Source organism: Carassius carassius, chromosome 38 (genome assembly GCF_963082965.1).
Source record: "Carassius carassius chromosome 38, fCarCar2.1, whole genome shotgun sequence".
In the NCBI taxonomy this organism is placed as follows: domain Eukaryota; kingdom Metazoa; phylum Chordata; class Actinopteri; order Cypriniformes; family Cyprinidae; genus Carassius; species Carassius carassius.
The window spans coordinates 10282074-10306703 of NC_081792.1; the positions used below are offsets into that span (position 1 = coordinate 10282074).

At 39.8% G+C, this 24630-nt stretch overlaps 1 long non-coding RNA gene across 1 annotated transcript in view; it reads left to right on the forward strand.

Annotated features, from left to right (window-relative positions):
* The window catches only part of LOC132119283 (uncharacterized), a 319186-nt gene extending 305927 nt beyond the window's left edge, over positions 1 to 13259 (forward strand). The window contains exon 2 of the long non-coding RNA XR_009426141.1: positions 13072 to 13259. This is a non-coding gene — a long non-coding RNA (uncharacterized LOC132119283). The remainder of the gene's footprint in view (positions 1 to 13071) is intronic.
* The last annotated feature ends 11371 nt before the right edge of the window (positions 13260 to 24630 follow it).

A 24630-nucleotide genomic window follows, 5' to 3' on the forward strand; every position in this document is an offset into this window, starting at 1 on the left:
CTGGACCGCAGACTGAAGGCAAAAGGGCCAACAAGTGCTAAGCATCTCTCGGGGAACTCCTTCAAGACTGTTGGAAGACCATTTCAGGTGACTACCTCTTGAAGCTCATCAAGAGAATGCCAAGAGTGTGCAAAGCAGTAATCAAAGCAAAAGGTGGCTACTTTGAAGAACCTAGAATATGACATATTTTCAGTTGTTTCACACTTTTTTGTTATGTATCTAATTCCATATATAATTCCACATGTGTTAATTCATAGTTTTGATGCCTTCAGTGTGAATCTACAATTTTCATAGTCATGAAAACAAAGAAAACTCTTTGAATGAGAAGGTGTGTCCAAACTTTTGGTCTGTACTGTATATATATATATTTCTACCTTTTTTGGTATCCATTACTTCCTGTTTAAGCAGGACGTCACTCTCAGAGCAGGAAATACATGTGCAAGACCTGATTAGCTCTTCCTCACAATTTTACAGTTATGCTATTCAAAGTCATCCTGTTTACTTTTCAAGTACATATTTTAAGTTTTTATTTTTAACATATCATTATGTAACCAACATGTTCTAAAGATCTGTGTACAAGTACTTAGACACTGATTTTGATCGTATTAACAGGGCTTAACGCTAAAGACATTTTCAACTGGTCCAGTTCGGCCTGTGGTTTATTTATTTTTTACTTGCCCTGGCAAAATTTTAACAGGACTTGCCACAATCAATCAATCAATAAGACTTATTGTTTTCATTGTTGACTGTAAACATTGTATTGTAATAAATAATAACCATTTTGCACAAATAAATAAACCATGCTTTTTCGGGTCTTTCAGGTAGGCCTAACTATTTCAGTTAAGGATGCACTGATCAGGATTTTATTTATTTTACAATCAAATGAGCCGATTCCCATTCTCGTTGCCAATTTATTTAGTTCTTCTTCTTTCTTTTCTTTTTTTTTTCAAATTTATAAAATGTTTGTTTTGCTCTGTTACTGGCCATACTAACCTTGAGCAAACAAACAAACAAAAAATATATGCAACATGAAGCAAGTGCACAAAACAAAAACATCAGATTGGCTTAATGAATATTTTATTATTACTATTTATTATTATTAGTTTTATTTCCTTAATTATATGTGTGTCTGCACTATGTTTGTAATTTCTGTACTGGAAGCTCACTTGGCAATAAAGCTCTTTCTGATTCTGATGAAAATGCTAATTCAATCTCTGACAACAGGTGGCGCTTATAGATCACTATTCTAGCACTGAGTTATTGCTGCACGCAGAGCTGCAATTGAAAAAAAATAATTAAATAAGTAAATGAAAATCTAAAAATAAATAAACCGCAATGAGTCTTGAGTTATTTAAATAATATAAAGATATCGCTGTCCCTAACTTGCAACCTCCCACTTTATTCACTTCCGAAATTAAATGAAAAAAAAAAAAAACTTGGACGCTTATAATACATCTATCTGGCAACACGACTGAGGCTGAGCTCGCGTCCTCAATCACAACTCGCTCAAAGGACGAGGCCATGTAACCTTTTCACAATAATAATATTTATTTATTTTTTAAAACCCAGATAGCTTGCTGAAATACATCTGCGGCTTCCTCATCTACCTCAGCCATGCTGATCAAGACCTGTCACGGTGAGCCTGATCGCGCCTAACCTGCCTTCCGTTTCCACTATACTCCTTCCGTTTCCACTATACTCTCTCTCGCACATACATACAATCTTCTCTTACATACATCTATATATGTATGTGTGTATATATATGTGAAAGGAGAATGTATGTGTTTGAGAGTAGAAATATATGTATAAGGAGAATGTATGAGTTTGAAAGCAAAAATATATGTATTTGTAAGGAGAATGTATGTGTGCGTGAAAGCAAAAATATATGCATATGAAAGGAGAATGTAAGTGTGTGTAAGAGTAGAAATGTATGCATGTGTAAGAAGAATGAAAGTGTGTGAAAGAAAAAATATATGTATCTGAAAGGAGAATGTAAGTGTGTGAAAGCAAGAATATATGTATGTGAAAGGAGAATGTAAGCGTGTAAGAGTGCCAGAATGAATTAAGTCTTGCACGGCCCCTCATACACATCTGTGGAGAAACACACAACTTCATAGTTATGAATTCCTTCAAGAACATCCATTACAGATATCAAGCTACAACTTCCTCCCATTTTATTGACTGTGGTCCATTGACCTGTTCACTCTGAGCTTTTAATCTATTTCCTGAGTCAAGTTACTAAATACACACATTACCGTCAGACAAAAGTTATTGATTAAAGCGGACAGGCGTTCATCATCCAAAATAGAAGGGCACTCTCTTTACACTCTGTATAATTACCTTTTTCTCTCTAATTAAGCCAACAGATAGAAAAATGCCGAACAAAGCAGAGAATCAATATTAGAGCAGTTAAAAAAAGGTTTAAATTCAATTTGGCATCGGAGCAGGAAAAAAGAGGGATTAGCAGAATTGTGGCCGAAATATGAGAGGGGAAAGTAGGATGAAAGCATGTGTAATGCTGCTATAGTCAGCATGTATCTCATAGTTTTACAGAGAGTAGACAAAGCGGACCCACATAAAATTCCCATCTTGGGAAATTCAGCTGAATGGATTTAATATGGTAATATCATTAAATATTAAAAAGTAAACTCTGTAATTTCTATAAACTTACAAGACTATAAACAACAGAAAACATCATCTGGAACATACAGTAACCTGTTTCCTGAACACTTATTTTTTCCAAAACGATACCATGCCACAGCATAGTTAGCACATTCTCAATCCCGTAACTACATAATTCTGATCCCAAAAATAAGATTTTCCATTAGTGTTCATTCAAAAACAACCATGAATTCTATCAAGCTTCATAAAAAAATTCTACTGTTTTTCAATATTACAGTATAAATGGCATTTGGTGGTTGCTAGTAAAGGGTTTGGGATGGTGTACATTCTTATGTTTTCATTAGTGAGTCAACATTGTTACAGTATAATGCTAATTTCTAGCCAATCCAGAGTGATCGGTCACATGGCAGTATTTTATTAAACCATGAATTCCAATAATTCCATACATTTACAGAGAGTGACAAAATCCATCCTCACTAGAGTCCATGAAACAGGCTCGCAATAAACATTGCTTTGCCCCTGAGGTGCACAACTATGTACATTTATTTTATTTTTTTATGCATTTACTAGATGCTTTTATCAAAACCAACTTGCAGTGCATTCAGGATATAATTTTATTTTTACCAGTATGCATCTTCCCTGGGAATTGAACCCACAACCTTTCGCTCTGCTAATGCAATGCTCTACCACTGAGCCACAAGAACACGTAATGGTGTGTTTGTGTGTGTGTTCTTACATGAGAAGACAGAGGACAGATGGCAAGCGGACACAAGCTTACCCCTCTCTCCTTTCCCTCCATCTGGATGCTTTTCCAGGTAGGGAGCAAAACATTGCCACAAAAGCAGACCCACATCAAAGAACGATACAATATGGCTGCTCATGAAAGGCAGGCAGTGATTTAACTTAACCATGGTCAAGAGGGATACTTGCTTCTGTTTTCCAGCTAAGGTGGTTGTGAGGCAGTGTTTTCAGTCATTTAGAGATGAGAGAATGAAAGAGAGAGACAAAGAGAAAGAGAAAAATGTAAAGTAAATGAAAAAGATCAAGAAAAAGGAAAGGAGAAACAATACGCTTATGAGTATTGGCCATTTGGCATCTGCAGTAAAGCACATTTATATTTAAACTATTTCATAAACCATGCATTAGGGTAAGCTCACCTTCATGTCCCCATTGGACCCCCATTAGCATTCATTGTATGGACAAAAACAGCCTAACATTCTTCAAATGTCTTCTTTTTGTTGTGCAGAATAATGCATATCATTTTAGTCTGGAACAGTATGAAAGTTAAGTCAGAAGGTTCAAGGGTAAACAAATCCTTTAAAATCCAATATTTCTACCTGAAATATGAGAGTCATAATTAACCAGGGTGGGAACAGATAATAGAGGAACAAATTTTATAGGCTGTTTGGGATTTGGATAGGAATGTGTTTAGATCTAATTTAATATGTGATTCAAAAGACAGATGGTGAGACTTCACTTTATCTCAGTAATGTGGCTTTAATGACATGTGTCAAAATATAAGCAAAAACTTGAGATTTACAGACTGCAGGCAGAGGAGGATGTCAAAACTAAGCCTTCAAATAAGCATGAATGTGTTACCTGTCATTTAGCAGATGACAGATTCACACTGAAGGCATCAAAACTATGAATTAACACGTGGAATTGTATATGGAATTATATACATAACAAAAAAATGTGAAACAACTGAAAATATGTCATATTCTAGGTTCTTCAAAGTAGCCACCTTTTGCTTTGATTACTGCTTTGCACACTCTTGGCATTCTCTTGATGAGCTTCAAGAGGTAGTCACCTGAAATGGTCTTCCAACAGTCTTGAAGGAGTTCCCCGAGAGATGCTTAGCACTTGTTGGCCCTTTTGCCTTCTGTCTGCGGTCCAGCTCACCCCTAAACCATCTCGATTGGGTTCAGGTCCGGTGACTGTGGAGGCCAGGTCATCTGGCGCAGCACCCCATCACTCTCCTTCTTGGTCAAATAGCCCTTGATGCCTTCAGTGTGACTCTACAATTTTCATAGTCATGAAAATAAAGAAACTCTTTGAATTAGAAGGTGTAATAATAATAATAATAATAAATTTTATTTGTAAAGCACTTTACATTTGACACCAAATCTCAAAGTGCTACAGTAGAACATAATTAAAAACAATACAGTATTACAATAAAAACACAACATGTTAAAAGACGGGACTAAAAACAAGCTTTAGCTGTTAAAATAAGCCTGTGTAAAAAGGTGGGTTTTTAGTCCTTTTTTGAATGTGTCCACTGTCTGCGGGGCCCTGAGGTGGTCTGGGAGGGCGTTCCACAGGCAGGGAGCAGCGACTTGAAAGGCCCTGTCGCCCATTTTTTTGAGCCGTGTCCTGGGCATGACCAAACGGTGCTGTTGGCCTGACCGGGTTCTGGTTGATGAATTTGGCGTGAGCAACTCAGTGAGGTAAGTGGGGGCCGCACCGTGCAGACAGTGATGGGTATGAAGGAGGACCTTATATTCTATGCGGGACTGAATGGGGAGCCAGTGCAGCGAACGAAGGATGGGGGTGATGTGCTCATGTTTTCGCACCCTCATCAGGACCCTGGCAGCGCTGTTCTGAACATACTGGAGCTTTTGAAGGCTCCTGCCAGGAATCCCAATGAGGAGTGCATTACAGTAGTCCAGCCTGGAGGAGACAAAAGCATGGACGAGCTTCTCTGCAGCAGAAATGGAGAGGGAGGGGCGCAGTTTGGAAATATTGCGGAGGTGAAAGAATGCAGTTTTGCAGATGGAGGTGACATGACTGTCGAAGGAAAGGTGGGGGTCAAATTTTACCCCTAGGTTAGTAACAGAGGAAGAAAGGGGAGTGGTGTGTCCAAAGAGTGAAACAGTGGTGATTGGAGAGGAGCGGAGTTGATGAACAGTTCCAGTTTGAATGACCTCTGTTTTGGAGCCATTCAGCTGCAGGAAGTTTTGACTCATCCACGCCTCTATCTCCTCCAGGCAGGAGCTAAGGCGGGCAGTCGTGGTAGAGGGGGAGCTAGAGGGAGTGACTTGAAGGTAGAGTTGTGTGTCGTCAGCATAGCAATGGAAATTAACTCCATGCCTGCTGACGACACGACCCAAGGGGAGCATGTAAATGGTGAAGAGGGTTGGACCGAGTACGGAGCCCTGGGGGACCCCACAGGTGACAGTGTGGGGTCTGGATTTTACATCACCCAGAGCTACATACTCGGTTCTATCAGTGAGATAGGAGTGAAACCATTTCAGGGCAGTACCAGAAAGACCTGTGTAGTGCTGAAGTCGGTGCAGGAGAATGTGATGGTCTACAGTGTCAAACGCAGCAGAGAGGTCGAGAAAAATGAGGAGGGATGTGGAACCGGAATCAGAAGCCATCAGCAAATCGCTGGTGACTCTGATAAGAGCTGTTTCTGTGCTGTGGGAGGGACGAAAACCAGATTGAAATTTCTCATATAGCCTGTTGGATTTGAGATGATTATGGAGCTGGGTGGAAACAACTTTTTCCAGGAGTTTGGAGATGAATGGGAGATTAGAAATTGGTCTGTAATTCGACAGTGGTGTAGGGTCCATGGTGGGTTTTTTGAGGAGGGGTTTGATGAGAGCAGTTTTGAGGGAGGTGGGAACATAGCCTGTCTCTACGGACATGTTTATTATTTTGGTTATGAGGGAACTAATAGAGTTAGTGTGAGTTTTAAGCAGAGGAGATGGGAGGGGATCAAGGCGGCAAGTGGATGTTTTGGATTTACGAATGATGTTCTCGACCTCCTGCTGCGTTGTGGGGGACAGTTGTGATAGGGTTTGAGAGATGGGTGTTGCGGGCAGGTCTAGTGAGGTGCTATTTAGAAGTGGAAATGAGGAGCGAATAATGTCAATTTTTGATGTAAAAAAATCAAGAAACCGGTTGCAATTTATATCAGTTGGACTGTAGAATGAGGAAATCTGTGGTTTGATGATGTGATTTATTGTGGAGAACAGTTTTTTGGAGTTACCTGGGTTGTTGTTTATAAGTGTTGAGTAGTATTCTGACCTAGCCTTGGAGAGTGCTTTGGCATAAGCCCTACGATGTTCCCGGTAGGCCAACTTATGCACCGTCAGGTCAGATGTTTTGCAGGCACGCTCCAGGACACGGCCAGACCTCTTCATCCCTCTCAGCTCGTTTGTAAACCAGGGGGCAGAGCGGGTAAACGTGACTGTCCGGGTTTTTAATGGAGCAAGACAATCCAGAATAGAGGTGAGGCTGGTGTTGTAGTAGTCCATTAAGTCATCAGCTGATGAGTGAGGAGAGGGGGAGAGATGCTGGAGATGTTGACTGAGGGAGGTGGTGTCCAAGTTCTTAATGTTTCTGAAGGTAATATGGCGTTTTGGTTTGGTGGGAGGAACTAATATTGGGACTTCAAATGTAACCGCCAGGTGATCGGAGACACCCACGTCATACACCTGAAGGCCTGAAACTGAGAGGGAGTCTGTAATGACAAGGTCCAGTGTGTGCCCCCTATTGTGTGTGGGGGCATCCACAAGCTGTTGGAGGTTAAGACAATCCAGGGTTTGTTTGAAATTTGAGGCCAGTTTACAGTTATGGGAGTCCACGTGTATGTTGAAATCACCAATAACCAGAATATTTGAGTGAGCTGTGCAGAGGGAGATTAGAAAATCATGAATGTCAGGAATGAAAGTTGGTTGTGGTTTGGGAGGGCGATAGACGAGGGCTATTGTTGCTGAAAAAGCTTGTGTCCAAACTTTTGGTCTGTAATATATATATATATATATATATATATATATATACACACACACATTTGCAGGCCTATACAAGAAATATAGTTTTACTTAAATAATAAATTAAGAAAAAAAAGAAAAAAGGTGCAACAAGTAGCCTACAGTATGCATAGTTTTGGTTCATTTTGAAAATCAGATGGCAGAAAGCAGAATCCTATTTTTCTTTAGGCTTATTTTACAAAAGCACAAAGATTTGTTTTTATTGTGAATATACACAAATAAAGGCAAACCTTTTAAAATTCTGAATATCTTTATGACTAAAAGGAGCAGTTGCTTCTACTTTTAAAAGAAACAAATTCAAGTGATTGTGCCAGCACTGCATGCATGCACACAGTTAAGCACTACTACATTGACAGTGCAGCCTGTTCATTATCATAATAAAATACTGTCAGTCAAACATACAGTATGAAAAAAACACACTGCTCAGTTTAAATAGGCCTATGTAATAAAATATGTGCCATTAAGCCATTTTGCTTTCAAATACATAGCAAAAATGGAAACATTTGATTTTGTGTTGAATGAGAGACACAACATTGGTTTCAGTTTCGTTTTAGCCTAAATTAATTTGTTTATATAGCTACAGATTCTTATCGAGTGCAGCATTAGTTCAGTCAGGCCACGGAGGCATAGGCTGCGACCAGCTGATTTGGTCAGCTGTCAAATAGCTCCAATCACTACCAATCTCCAATTAGATGTGGGACATATATACGTGGCCATGCTGTTCGGTAAGTATGCTCAAATGGCTTGCAACCCTCCCTCCCTCCCCATTATAAGCATGAGCATATTACCATGCGCCTTTTGGTTGCCGTCTCTTTGTTTAAGATCACTAAGGCTTTCAAGTCCCGGATGGCATGGACCTCACTGAGGTCCACTTAGAGACACTCATCCTCATAACTAAGCTACAGGATAGAGGTCCCACTGCCACATCTACACGATTACCACTGTTTGCCTTTAAAGACATTTATTAAGTGTCTTAATTGCCATGTATTTCCAAGCTGATGGTTCCGGGGGGTTAATGTTTAAGCTCTTGTATGTTCAATTAATTTGGGAGCAAGAACCCCCATAAGGAACCATACCGCCAAAGATAAACTGTGTTCAATAAACTCAAGTAACTTGCCAAAGTGGTCCTGTCTGAAATACACTCACCTAAAGTATTATTAGGAACACCATACTAATACTGTGTTTGACCCCCTTTCGTCTTTAGAACTGCCTTAATTCTATGTGGCATTGATTCAACAAGGTGCTGAAATCATTCTTTAGAAATGTTGGCCCATATTGATAGGATAGCATCTTGCAGTTGATGGAGATAGGTGGAATGCACATCCAGGGCACGAAGCCCCCGTTCCACCACATCCCAAAGATGCTCTATTGGGTTGAGATGTTGTGACTGTGGGGGCCATTTTAGTACAGTGAGCTCATTGTCATGTTCAAGAAACCAATTTGAAATGATTCAAGCTTTGTGACATGGTGCATTATCCTGCTGGAAGTAGCCATCAGAGGATGGGTACATGGTGGTCATAAAGGAATGGACATGGTCAGAAACAATGCTCAGGCAGCCCGTGGCATTTAAACGATGCCCAATTGGCACTAAGAGGCCTAAAGTGTGCCAAGAAAACATCCCCGACATCATTACACCACCACCACCAGCCTGCACAGTGGTAACAAGCCATGATGGATCCATGTTCTCATTCTGTTTACGCCAAATTCTGAATCTACCATCTGAATGTCTCAACAGAAACCGAGACTCATCAGACCAGGAACATTTTTTCCAGTCTTCAAAACTGTCCAATTTTGGTGAGCTCGTGCAAATTGTAGCCTCTTTTTCCTATAGTGGTACCCGGTGGGGTCTTCTGCTGTTGTAGCTCATCCGCCTCAAGGTTGTGCATTTTTTGGCTTCACAAATGCTTTGCTGCATACATCGGTTGTAACAAGTGGTTATTTCAGTCAAAGTTGCTCTTCTATCAGCTTGAATCAGTCAGCCCATTCTCCTCTGACCTCTAGCATCAACCAGGCATTTTCGCCCACAGGACTGCCACATACTGGATGTTTTTTTGCTTTTCACACCATTCTAAACACAGCTAGCGTGACATTGAGCCAGCTCTTCCCGCCAATTACCTGTTACCCAACACATGGGAAGAAACTGGTTCTACACAAAGGTTGTAAATCCTTGCGAAGGTGTTAGGTGTCGCCCAGCCCGCATCTCGACAGATGTCTGCCAGAGAGGCGCCATGTGCCAGAGTATAGGAGGCCACACTCCGTGTGGAGTGAGCCCTCACCCCCAGGGGGCACGGCTCACCTTGGGAACGGTACACCAAGGCGATGGCATCCACTATACAGTGGGCCAACCTCTACTTGGAGACAGCCTTCCCTTTCTGCTGACCTCCAAAGGGACACAGCAACATCAAGACTGGATCTGCCTCCTCCAGGGGCAGTGCTTGCAGGTTCACCACCTTGTTTAGGAAGGGATTGGTGGGAACCTTTGGCATGTATCCAGGCAGGGGTCTCAAGTACATGTGAGAGTAGGCCGGCCCAAACACAAGGCACTCTTCACTTACCGAAAATGCTTGGAGATTCCCGACCCTCTTGATGGAAGTAAGCGTGATCAGGAGCGCTGTCTTGAGAGACAGGAGCTTGAGCTCGACTGAATCAAGCCGGCCCAAAGGGACCCCTCTGAAGTCTAGCCAGAACAATAGAGAGGTCCCAGGAGGGTATCAGGGGTATCCTAGGAGGATTTAACCTTCTGGCACCCCTCAGGAACCTAACGATCAAGTCATGCCTCCCCAGGGACCGACCGTCCACAGCATCATGATGGGCTGCAATGACAGCCACAAACAATTTCAAGGTGGAGGGTGACAGCCTACGCTCCAACCTTCCTTGCAGGAAAGAAAGCACGACTCTGACTGAGCATCTCTGGGGGTCTTCTCGGTGAGAAGAACACCAAATCGTGATTAGAGTCCACTTCAAAGCATTGGCCGGCCTCGTGGAGGGGGTTCTAGCCTGAGTGATAGTGTCTACTACCGCCGGTGGCAGATCACTTAGGTTTGCCGCGTCCCATCCAGAAGCCACACATGGAGGTTCCAAAGATTTGGACGCAGGTGCCATATGGTGCACAACCCCTGAGAGAGGAGGTCCCTCCTAAGGGGGATGCGCCAGGGAGGGGCTGTCACAAGAAGGATGAGTTACGAAAACCAGGTCCAGGTGGGCCAGTAAGGCGCATCCAACAGGACCTGTTCCTCGTTCTCCCTGACCTTCCACAATGTCTGTGCGAGCAGGCTCACTGGGGGAAATGCATAATTGCGTAGAAACAGCCATAAAGCTAGATGCACTGCAATCAACCCCAGATAGTTGATGTGCCAAAGCAGTCGAGGTCCTGTCCAGGACCCTGAAGCAGCCTGCGCATTGCACGTCGTGCCCCAGCCCATGTTGGAGGCATCTGTTGTGTCAAAAACATGCAGAGACACTTGTTCTAAGGGCACACCTTCCCATAGAAAGGCAAGGTCCGACCAGGGGCTGAATAGGCGGCGACACATTGTTGTGATGGTGACACGATGTTTATCCTGGCACCATGCCCATCTCAGGACTCAGCGTCCACAGCTCCTGCATCAACCTCCGGCTGGTTCTACCCTTGTGCATTTGTTAAAGCCTTGGCTTGGTGAATTTGTAGGATAGCCATGGCATGCAGGGCAGAGGCAGCTTGGCCCGTAGCACTGTAAGCCTTGGCAGCGAGAGTGGCCAACAGCTTACCGGCCATGGATGGGAGACGCACTCTCCTGCTTGGGAATGTTGCCCAACCCCTAGCTGCCACACCATCGAGGGTAGTGAGTAAGGAGGAAGGAAACGAGTGGCTACTGGCCGTAAAAAGGGGCCATACACGACTACGTCACTTCCCAATGCACATCTGGGAAGAAAGGATCCAGAGCAAAACGCAGTTGTGAGCCACACTCTACACCAAGAACCAATTAAACAGCTATGAGCACTCAGGGATGGGCGGTGTATTCACCTCCATCCTGAGTAAGACATCCCAGCAGAATCACCCAGCAGCCGCACAGGACAAGCACTGCAGATGGGGTGAGAGGTCAGTGGCACGGCGGAGACACTTTCAAATCTCCTAGAGCACTAGCCGGCGATGCTCTGCTCATGGCAGAGAAACCGGAATGGGTAGTGACAGAGGGGTCTGCTACTCTCCCTCTAAGAAAGGAGAGACGCAATTGCAGCGTTGCCATGGTAACACACGCAGTGCGGACATGAACCATCCAAGAACGCATCTTAAGCGTGCTGAATGCCCAGACACGGAAGACAACACTCATGGCCATTGTCAGAGGACAGCAAACGACCGCATCCAGAAGGACATGGACGAAACAGTATCTTTAAAGAGACGCGAATCGTCTGTGATTTGCTCTTTTAGGAAATCTTCTCTTATAGTTGAAGCGCCCAGGGGAATCGCTGAAAGGGACTCCGCTGTTCGTGCTGTACTGCCAACCAGAACAGCTTCCTGACACACAGCAGATGAATGGCTTTGTGGAGTATAACAGCTTTCATACAACCATTCGGTTCTGAAGCAAAAATCTTAATGAGTGGATGCATCTGTCGCCTATTTATATCCATGGGCACGGGGAGTGACTCAGGTATGTTAAATCCACTAGCCAAGTTTCACTGGCCTTTTCTCTTAAACTCAGAGATGATTGGTCTCCCAAGTGAGACCCAATATGTAGTTCGACATAACTCATAGTGACCGACAGATAGGGAATTAAGTCTTCACTTAATCATCTGCATATCTTCTGTTGAACACAAAAGAAGATATCATGAAGAATGAAGTTGGTAACCAGTTGTAGTTACCATTGAATACCATTGTATGAAGAAGAAAAAAACTAGGAAATTTCTGGTAGCACTTTATTTTACAGTCCTGTTTCCCATGTACATACTATGTACTTATTATAGTAATTACAATAACTACACTCTAAAAACTGCTGGGTTGAAAACAACCCAATTTGGGTTATTTTGGCAACCCAGCGCTGGGTCAAAAAGGGACGAACCCAACGCTGGGTTATTTTAACCCAACCAGTTGGGTTATCATGTTTAACCCAACCTGCTGGGTTGCTTTTTTTTATGGTTTAAAATGACTACATTGCAGGGTTTCAAAAACCAGAGTGGGTGTTTATCACTGTATTTCAGTAGGAAAACTACTATATTTAGAAAATGTTCAAATTCATTTAGCATGTAATGCTTGATGAGGCAGCGTTTGTGAGCTCAGTGCCGCTTTGCAGCCGTTACCGTCGAAACCTACCTCTCCCGCTTAGCGCCTCCTGCTGGCAGAAAATTAACTCTCAGAGTGCCGCCACCAATTGAGTGCAAGGATGTGGGAAACAATGCATGCTACGTTAAAATGAACCCAAATTGAGCTAGGCATTAAACCTACAAATAATGTTCATTTTATATATCACTTTTACACACAAATAATAATTATCAAAAGGAAAATATTTATTAAAAACAAGAGTAAAGTCAAAAAGTAACATGTAAGAAGAAATGCTGAAAAGGATGGCATTAACAGCTACAGTTCATAAAGCATTGAACATTCGTTGAATATAACTTAAGATCAAATTGGACTTTGTTCAATTGTATATATTGTATAAAAATATACGAAAACATTATTTTACAATAAATTTACAATTAGTTTGGTTCTTCACCAACTATTCTGGCATGACAGTACACAAATAAATCACAACATTAACTCTGATATTATAACATTTAACAGACGTGTGTGTGTGTGTGTGTGTGTGTAAGAATGTGAGCATGTGTATGAATGACAGAGTGTAAACTCTTCTACTAAACAACACAGAAAAAGCATTTAACATTGTTTTTCGAGGGAAGTCAGGGCCTAATGGTTAGAGAGTCGGACTCGCAATTGAAGGGTTGTGATTCGAGTCTCGGGCCGGCAGGAATTGTGGGTGGGGGGAGTGCATGTACAGTGCTCTCTCCACCCTCAATACCACGACTTAGGTGCCCTTGAGCAAGACATCGAACCCCCAACTGCTCCCCGGGCGCCGCAGCATAAATGGCTGCCCACTGCTCCGGGTGTGTGTTCACAGTGTGTGTGTGTGTTCACTGCTCTGTGTGTATGCACTTCGGATGAGTTAAATGCAGAGCACGAATTCTGAGTATGGGTCACCATACTTGGCTGAATGTCACGTAACTTTCACAAATTATACACTTACAGTTTGTTTCATAGTCCATGAATACAGATCAAGCATCACGGTCAATTTTCATGATCTCTTTAGCATAATTGATGTAGTCATGAAGAAGCCCCATCAGCACATGTGACATCTTCTACATCATTCAGGGCAGCGTCCTTCTTTAAACCCACTGCTGCATCAGTTTAGGGGAAAGGATGTTCTCTTCTTTGACCAGCATCCATCCAGTCACCGCCTGTTCTTCATCCGTGGCCTAGAAAGAGAAACACATTTGAAAAAATAAAACATTTAATTAAACTATCCATTTTCAGGTAGAGGTGTATTCATATCCGTAAGGATAGGTAAATAATCTGTGTTAAAGTTTCAACACTTTGTGTGGTTGTTTAATGTCTCGGTTCACCACAGCGCTCCAGAATGCTATAATGGCAGCACTAGTGTGAGGGCACATAATATTGTTTGAATAAATATACTGCTTTCAGAAAGCTTCTTTACTGAAACATTAAAACAGACATGACATTCACATACCTCACAAAATGTTCATGTACATAGATGGCTGCTCTTCAAATGGTTAGTTCATCAAATAATGAAAATGGTCATAATTTACTCTCCTCATGTTGTTCCAGACCCATACAAACTCTGCTAATTTTTGGAAAACAAATGAATATATTTAATATTCTCTTAATTTGTGTCCTCCATTGCTAGTCTGGGAGACCAGTATTTTATTTTGAACATACATGTTTGCTATCATATAATTTAAGATTTATTCATATATAAATATCGGAATGAATTACTTCTACAATAACTCTGTATTTATGAGGCTTTAAAATACTGATTATCTAGACTATAAATGGATTAACAAACTTATGAGAAAATTACAAATATATTCATTTCAATATATTCAAGTCTTATAGGTTTGGAATGGCATGAGGCAAGTAAATGATTTTGTGTGTGAAATTTACCTTTAAGAGGGAAGACCAAGAATGATGACTCTCCAAATCAGACAAGACAACTCCAAAGTTGGTTTGAGTTCTGCAATGAACAACACAGACATCAGTGGTTTTAATGAAATGAGAACGTAATCACACTGTTGTTGCATCGATGTTGCACCAAGACACGAGCTGGACAAGTCTGAAATATTACATGTAAAACATACTTTTAACAGTTAGCACTTCAACAGCCTCAAAGAATTATGCTAGTCTTTACTACACAATGCCGTTTCCTTTAGGAGACAAACATACATTCAGTTTAACCGCGAAAAAAAGACAAAGTAACATGACTGTAACCGTGACCTATTAACGCCTCAAAAAGTACAGATAATGTAAAATCGTATGTAAATATGACAAAATACATTCACTGACGTTATATTAAAATTACCTCTTCCATTCAGTAACGTTACATGATGCCGTTAAGACCTCCGTGTCTGAGGCGAAAACCGCGTCCGTTTTTTTTTTTTTTTGGTAATATAACATTAAGCTCCTTTGTTTCCGCCTTTCATAAAACCTTCCACCTTTCATACAACCGGGTAAACAATAAACGATAACTTTACATTTTGAATATTTACTTACCATAGTCTTTCTCTCGCTTCTTTCACGCTGAGAAAATGGCGGCTGCTCGCACTGGAGACGTACGATCTTGACGTGACGTGCGTGCTCTCCTTCATGTCCGTGTTCTCAACCCAGACCGCTGGGTTAAAACGGAGAACAATTTTCAACCCAAACTTGGGTTAAAACATCCCAAAATCCTATCCAGCGGCCTCAACCCAGCATTTGGGTTGAAAAAACAACCCAGCGTTTTTTAGAGTGTATATAATAAATAGGTACTAACCCTGAACCTACCCCTAAACCTAACCCTACCCCATGTAGTTACCTTGTATTACCAGAACTTTCTTAGATAAATACACTGTAAGTACACTATAAGTACATGTAAGTACACGTACTGTAAAATAAAGTGCAACCAAATTTCTTAAAATGTCTTGTTAATGTAAATGATGATCATTCATTTTTGGGTGAATGTCACTATAGCAGCACAAGAATGGAGAAATCAAAGGCATAAAAAAAATCCATGTCTGGGTTTGCATATTTGTGTTGAGTCTGTTTCTGGCCTGAAATCACACACACACACACACACACACACAAACATTGACCTATGCAAGCAACAAGTACTTACAGGAATGCTAAAATGTGCATCAGATCAGCCTCAGTGCCAACAGCTCTCTTCGCTTCAAGGTTTTCCTTTCAAAACGCACACACACACACTGCTTCTACTTAGAGTAGAGACAGAAAAATAAGATAAACCAACACATTGCACAATACACACATTCTTAATAGTTATTTTCCATTCATTTATGTTCCATTTAGTGAAAAAGTCATAATTTTAGAAAGTGAAAACAACAGCCGATGATACTTTCATTTGCATCACAGTCGTAGTTAAGGCTTCCTCTCGTGCTGACAGAAAATTTACGGATCAAGAAGGCCATCTACCTGATAGTAATTAGAGTCATACAGTTCAGCTACACTCATAATTGTGTGTACTACATTCACTGACAGTCAGCCTGTTATCTTCAGATGGGTCGTAGGGCAGTAACTTCTTGCCCATTAGCGATGTTCATTCCAAGCATGCGTTCCTGTCATATATACCGAATGGGTTTAAATCTAGTATTGACCTTATTTACTCTGCAGCTGAGCTGCTAAATTATTCCAAGTGACAAAAAGTAATTTAGACAAGCCTGTGGAACTATTTTTCAGTGAGGACCTAAGGTGCGATATCAGCCACGTCTGCAGCTGTAGGTAAAGACATAATACACAGTTTAGCGTTATTGTTAAAAATTAAGCAAGGAAATGGAACATAATCTCCTTTCATGAAAAAGTGAAATTTTTATATTCCATCTAGCGCCATCCAACAGTTTGACATAATGACTCTTCTTTCTATGAAGCAGCCTAAATGTTTTTAAAAATCAGGGATGAATAATGAGCAATAAAAGAAGTGAAGATCTTTTGATTTTCTTAAATAATCACAAGTGGGAGTTAAATTACTTTCCCTAAAAGTGGCAAGGTTTTAAAACTCAAAGCTTGGTCCATAAAAAGAGGAAAATGGCTGTAACAGCAGCCAGAACTTTCCCATTAGGTAGGAAATTAAAGAGGGAAAAAGAAATTGGGCAACAAAAAAGAAAAGGGAACAATAAAAGGGAAAAAAGTGTGGCATTATGTAAAATTGGCCACTAAATAGCCCAGGGCTGTTTTAATCCTTTTTTGTGCGCAAAGCTTTTTTGCTTCATGAAGCTGAAGTGGAGTCGATATTGTGTTCTAGCAGGCGCTCCTGATGCCCTCTTGTATTTGTGAATGGACTTGATTGAGGATTCTGCACATTTAAATGGTGAGTTGAAGGAAAAATCTAAAGCCCTATTTACACCTAGTATTACCATCTGTCTTGAGTGATTTAAACCAGATATTTGGTAAATCTCACTAAGAATGTGTCAAGAGTATTTCCATCAATTCTTACCTGTAAGAAAATTTAAATATGTCTTCCATCAAACATTCTTGTACACATTACCATGTAGGTGTCTTGCAGAGGCATACAGTTGGGTGATAAACCAGTTGAAATTTACTGTTACGAATCTAAGCGTATCATTTCGGTCATGGTCAGGTCAGTATTGCCTGTGGCATAGAATCTCCAGCACCACAGAAATGTGTGAATGTTTCTATCTGAATAGAATGTTTTTAGATAAAAAGATGTCTCTATTGAGCTATCCTGTCTTCGCTAGCTGAATGCAAATGTAAACATCTAGATGTCATAGACACGATCAGTATAGTCTGATTACAAACCAAAAACCTACAAGCTTTACGTGTGTGTGTGTGTGTGTGTGTGTGTGTGTGTGTGTGTGAAACTACTATATTATAAGTTTATTACAGATATTATAAATAAAATCCTTTACCAGTCTTCAGAAATGACTCGGGTCCCTGCTTCAGTGTCAGCCTATGAGCTATTTTGAACATTTCTGTTATTGTGTGCACTAGTTTCTCTTTCTCTGAATATTTCTGTTTAGCTCTGATTCTACAGTCTCTAGCATTAAATCCTGTTATCAAGGCCTTACCGTCACGGTGCAAAGAAGCAAATTAAAGTAATTCCTACAAACTGAAAAGCACAGGGGTGGTCAGACCAGTACAGCAATAGATCAGAGGGTGTTTTATTGATTTATTGATTTATTTTCTTATTAGCAGATTTGTTTTGACAAGCATTCACAGCTCTGCTAAACGCCTCATTTAAAATGTCACAAAGACAAGTTGAATAATAATAATAATAATAATAATAAAATCATAATAATAATAATGCTGAGTTGAATAAGTACCAATATTATTAGTGTTGCTTGTTATTGCACATACTGTACTTACTCTGGGGTTAGGATTTAAACAACAATATTTCAGCATTTTAAAGCATTTATGTCATTCCACACTGCTTGTGCATCATAACTATTAACTATTTACATAAATACTGTGTGTCTATGTGCTTCACTCTCTCTCTAAATGTGTCAACAAAGTACACCGTGATAACGGAACTGAGTGGTCACATGGAGAATCACACTGGAGTTTTAAAAGGAAATGGTATCCAGCATGATGATATTGAGGGTAAATTTATATGACAGAATACAAAACAGAAAAGTTTTCCCTTTGCATTTTTTAAATGTTTTGTGTTCAGACAACAATGCTTCCAAAACGATCGCCGTTAACACGGATCTGCAGAAACGACTAAATACTCTGTATTATGCATATGCCAGGGCAGTAGTTGGCTAAAACCAAAACATACATTTGCACAAACATTTCCATAAAAAGCTAAACTGAGCATTTAACCACTCAGCTAAAATGAAGTAAAACAGCCCTGGTCATTGATTTAGTACATTAAACTATGTTAAAATTGTTTTTGCATTTGCTGCCAAGGGAACATCAAACATGTTGAGCAGATTTCCTCTAAATTCAGCTCAAAATATCAAACAGGACATTTCATATCCTCTGACTAAATGGAATCATGGTCTGAGAATTGAAATTATTTTCGGAGTAATCTGTCCATTTCGACTGCCAGAAATTGAAGAAGAAACTGCCAGATGACTAGCTTTCTTGACAACCCCAAATACAACCTAGCATTGTAGTTGAAAGTTTTGCACAGCACAAATATTAAATTTAAAAAAAAAAAAAAAAAGATTTATTTATTTACCCTACTTTTAATTAAGCATGCCCATCCTGCTAAAAATAAATAAATAAATGGAACGCTGACAGTGTTAAACATACTTAAACACAAGACAACAAAACAACAAAAAGAAGCATCATAGTGTCTGTCATGTTATCTTATCTCTGGAGTCTGATGGGATCAGTATGTTGCTCTCTGAAGAGCTAGCGTGGCTAGAGTCTAAATGAGCAAAGTGTGCAACAACCACTGTCAACAACCAGAAACATCTGCTGGGCTCATTTACTGCCCCTAGCCTCTAACAAACCATTTTATAGAGTGTGCTACCAGTTCTCCTAGTTGTTTTATCTGTAATCAACTTGCTCGCAAGTCCACCAAATAAGAATTAATAAGAATCATGTGTGCAGCTGGGATGTGAGGTGCTTCAGGACGAAAAATAAAAAAGCAGTATGAGAGAGATGAAAAATCAGTGAACCTGGCTAATTTCATTGTCAAAGCAATGCAGTAAATACACTTACTTTCAGTCCATGAACTTCCCTTAGCACCCAGCTCATGTAATTAATGAGAGAAGACAGCCTGAAACACACACACACAGAAAGAGAGAGACATGAAACGTTGCCATTAGAACCTAAAATAAATAGCATGCTTCAGATTAGCAGCTGCTAATTGAGACAGCAGGGAGATTCAGAGGGGTGGCCATGTTGCTTTACTTCAAATGTTTTCTGGATAAAAGTGAGTTTGAAATAGCAATTATCGCAGTGTTCCAAACGGGTTAAATTCCAATGGGCACTTCACTCCAAACCCAAGTACTCAAAACTGACCACTTCAAAGGGCCCTTCGGAATGAAAGATTTACAGCAACAAGCTAGAAAATGCTAACTGTGTTTGCTAATTAGAAATGTTTTGATAGTTCGATGCATTCCCCCTCAGTTAAAATCTCCAACAATAGAAGAATTTAGTACAACGTGGCCAATCTTTAGAGCTAAAGATTTTTCAGTGAGTCTTTATGCAAGTTACATCGTTACACTGTGTTTGTGTGTGAGTCATTGAATTATTCACCTAACAGATTTATTCAGAATCAAAACACCACTAATGCATATTGCTCGAAGATACAACTCCGGTTTTGTTTTCATAAGATCTAAAGCACAGTATATACTGTACACTCATCTAAAGGATTATTAGGAACACCATACTAATGCTGTGTTTTACCCCCTTTCGCCTTCAGAACTGCCTTAATTCTACGGGGCTTTGATTCAACAAGGTGCTGAAAGCATTCTTTAGAAATGTTGGCCCATATTGATAGGATAGCATCTTGCAGTTGATGGAGATTTGTGGGATGCACATCCAGGGCACAAAGCTCCTGTTCCACCACATCCCAAAGATGCTCTATTGGGTTGAGATCTGGTGACATTTTAGTACAGTGAACTCATTGTCATGTCAAGAAACCAATTTGAAATGATTCGAGCTTTGTGACATGGTGCATTATCCTACTGGAAGTAGCCATCAGAGGATGGGTACACGGTGGTCATAAAGGGATGGACATGGTCAGAAACAATGCTCAAGTAGGCCGTGGCATTTAAACAATGCCCAATTGACACTAAGGGGCTTAAACTGTGCCAAGAAAACATCCCCCACATCAGTACACCACCACCACCAACCTGCACAGTGGTAACAAGGCATGATGGATCCATGTTCTCATTCTGTTTACACCAAATTCTGACTCAACAGAAATTGAGACTCATCAGACCAGGCAACATTTTTCCAGTCTTCAACTGTCCAATTTTGGTGAGCTCGTGCAAATTGTAGCCTCTTTTTCCTATTTGTAGATGGGTGGTACCTGGTGGGGTCTTCTGTTGTTGTAGTCCATCCGCCTCAAGGTTGTGCGTGTTGTGGCTTCACAAATGCTTTGCTGCATACCTCGGTTGTAACGAGTGGTTATTTCAGTCAAAGTTGCTCTTCTATCAGCTTGAATCAGTCGGCCCATTCTCCTCTGACCTCTAGCATCAACAAGGCATTTTCGCCCACAGGACTGCTGAATAATGGATGTTTTTCCCTTTTCACACCATTCTTTGTAAACCCTAGAAATGGTTGTGCGTGAAAATCCCAGTAACTGAGCAGATTGTGAAATACTCAGACCAGCCCGTCTGGCACTAACAACCATGCCACGTTCAAAATTGCTTAAATCACCTTTCTTTCCCATTCTGACATTCAGTTTGGAGTTCAGGAGATTGTCTTGACCAGGACCACACCCCTAAATGCATTGAAGCAACTGCCATGTGGTTGGTTGATTAGATAATTGCATTAATGAGAAATTTAACAGGTGTTCCTTATAATCCTTTAGGTGAGTATATATATATATATCATAATTGTATCCGGTCAGTATTAAAAAGATTTTTTTAAATTAAAGATTTTTTAATTTTACGCAAAATTCACAGAGTTATTAGGTCACATTCTCAATAGGTCATTCTCACTTTTTTCCCAAACCGCAACAAACGTCAGTCTCCCTTTTTTGCAGAATGCGATATATCCGCTCAACCAATCACAGCGCACCATTCCATGCACTCTAGACAGTAATGGCGGAACTCAGAATACACTCCGCATCCTAGTTTTCCTCATCTACCTTGTACTTTGTGATCAACAAACAAGGGCTGTATGCTTAATCGCATGTGATTCTGTGATTAATAGTACACATGCTTTCAGATGGAAATTATTCAGATGCATTTAATACACAGAGCCATAGATCACTGACAAGCTACGCTATATCACGTTCATTAGATGAACCACATTAGATTATGAACACGATATTGCATAGCTTGCCAGTGTTAGTGTTTTTATGAATTCCATTTAAGTTTTTGAAAAATAACTTTCATATTTATTCAATGTATTTATTGCATTTTGAGGGGAAAAAAAATATCAGTGATTTATTGCATTTGGGGGAGAAAAAATATTATATTTACATTTCATAATAAACTTTTGAAAATCAAAACCTGGATTTACATTTTTTATGTTATTATAACCTAAAGATGCTATGTGAAAGTTTGAAACAGAAAATAGCGGTTTTCATCTTGCCACTTTCTTGATAAATACAACACATTTTTACTCAAATGAATTCAAATGTATTTATTGGAACCAAGTTTGGCTACTACATTTTTAAGTTAATGGCGATTCATAACTTCTACTAGCCAAATACAAACAAACATAAAAACAGAAATGGACGAAAGTGCACTGGATAAAACCGATCATTGCAGATAATTTTGTGTCAGTACTAGGGGTGTGTGGTATTGACAAAAAAAAAAAAAATTATAGATAAAGACAATATTTTGCTGAGTTTTTTATTGTTTGTTATACAATTATTTTTACCTTTTATGGGCATTTTACCTTTATAAAGCTATTTTTTCTAAAAGTGTGCATCATCTTTTGAGTCAAATTCTAACATTTAATAAGTCAATTATACTAATAATACATTAAGCTGTTACTAAACAAATTAAATCAGTATCAACAATTTATATTTGTAGGAGTTGCATATGAAGTTGCATTTAGATATATTTACACATGTTAGTGCTGCTTAGAAGGACATGGAATGTTTTAACCTGCAGTTACAAATGCATAAATAATGTTTTGTTATTTAAACATGAAATGTTGAATACTGATATTTGAAACTATAAAAGAAAAAATTAAGATACTTTAAATGTAAAAATAAAACCACCAGTAGGTGGAAGCAAGTCACTGTTAATAAGTGATTCATTGCGATTGATTCAAATCTTTTAAACAGTTGATTCATTGAGGAACAAAACACCTTTATGTTGCTCAGAGATGCAAAACAGTGCTGTGACTGTGTTTGGAATGCTTTTGTTGGCAAATTAGAGCAAAAACAGCCAATATGGTGTCTAAAACACCAGTCTATTAATATTAACTTTATTGTTTATTGAACTGTTGTATAAAATCAATATCACATTTATAACCATGCAGATTTTTTTTCTTCGAGTGATATTATCTAAATTAAATGATATAAATATATACATTTTTAGCCCCCTTATCTTGAATTATGTGATAATTCTTGACTGAATCATGCAGTGAACAAATGCACTCTAAATGCGTACGTGCATGTTAGTGTATTGCGTAAGTTAGTGTATTATCAAGTTATTAATCATTATTATTATTTAGGTATCATTTTAACTTGTGTAATGTCCACAAAATGAACTATGATTAGTTTCGTTGAGGTTGAACTGGAATGTCCTACATAAAATCTGCGGCCAGCATTATAGATAGTGCTTCTCTTTTGTTGCATCTGATTTGTAACGCCCTCTAGACAGCACGCCCTCTAGGTCTAGCCATGTGCCCAGTGCTTCCCCCAGACAGGGTAACCAGGTTTTCTCTACAAAACCTGCCCAATCTCGTTTCGAGGTGACCCCTGTAAAAAAATCACGTTCCAGCAGTAAAATACACATTTTTGGCAGGGTTCCCTGGTAAAATTCACATTCCAGGGGCTAAATATCACGTTATTGAGGTCTCTTCAACCAGCAGACTTGAAAAACAACCTGCGGCAACAGTGTTAGAGTAGCCCAATTTGGCAACACTGTCCCCAGCATTTAGTTAGGAATTTCCAAGCCGCAGTCGCTGATGCCTACACCAGATCTTGTTGCCGATCTGCCTTTTTCACGGTGCTCTTTAGCAGACAAAAGAGGAATAACTTAGAAAGGATAAACTACTCAAACTGAATTTGCTAACAAAGGTTTTGTGCGCCATTTCAAAGATTGCAACTATGAGTGGCTAACAGCTAACACGGAGCACAAGTTATTTGGCCATATTTATTTTTTTAATACGAGTGAAGTGACATGGAACAACAGACACACTGACTTTATTTATAAGTGACAAGTGAGTGCTACACCTCAGACAACATGGGTTTGAATCCCAGCTAAAGGTTCTTTCTTGCTCTAGTTGAATTCTCACCTCTCCAATTGTTTCCTGTTTCTACTCCTGCTGTCCTGACCATTAAAGGTGAAAAACCCCATTGCAATAAAAGAAAAAAAAGCAACCGCAATCCCTGAGCAGTAAAAGTCTTTAAGTCAGAAGAGATTACAGCAATAAGACAATAAAGAGATCTCACACTTTTCTCTCCCATTGTCATTTTGGATTCCTTTCTTTCAGAACTTTCTCATGTCTCAGTTATGTCTACTTCCATTTCTCCTAAGGAATTTTAGGAGAAACATCTGAAATGCTCCTGGTACTAAAATGAGAGATATTTGAGAATCTCATCTACGTCTCCTGATCATAGGAAAAGCATCCACTGAGCAATACATTTTCCTATGGGAATGGATGAAGGAAGGTAGGCAGGAACTCTCCAATTACACTCTAGCATCGCAGTGGAGAGGTTTGCACAAGCAAACACAACTCAAATTCCTGAAAAATGTCTTTATGGTAAAACTGTAGAACCAACACTAAACCTGAGTAGGCCTACAGTTGCCTACACTCAAAAAAAAAAGATTTGAGTAGAAATACAAATGCTGAAATATCACACATCACAATTTATGCTTGGTAGCTAGTTTCTCATAGCTTTGCATGTATGATTATTATGCTAAATTAGAGCTGTTTTGTTTTCCATGCACAATAATTACACCCATTGTCCATTCAAGCATCATCATGAATTACACATACAGGACCCTTAACATTGGTTATTTTTAAATGTTATAATTTTTTAATCTAGGCAGAACACTGCTTCTAAAACATTTAAAATCAAATCCATTGTCGGTGCTTTGCCTACCATTGACTACTTTAATGGTTTCCTGGCTCTCGGCAACATGAGAGCCATCCAAATGCAACATGACAGGGCTGAGAAATGCTGTCATTTTGCAGGAAAAAACATGGAAA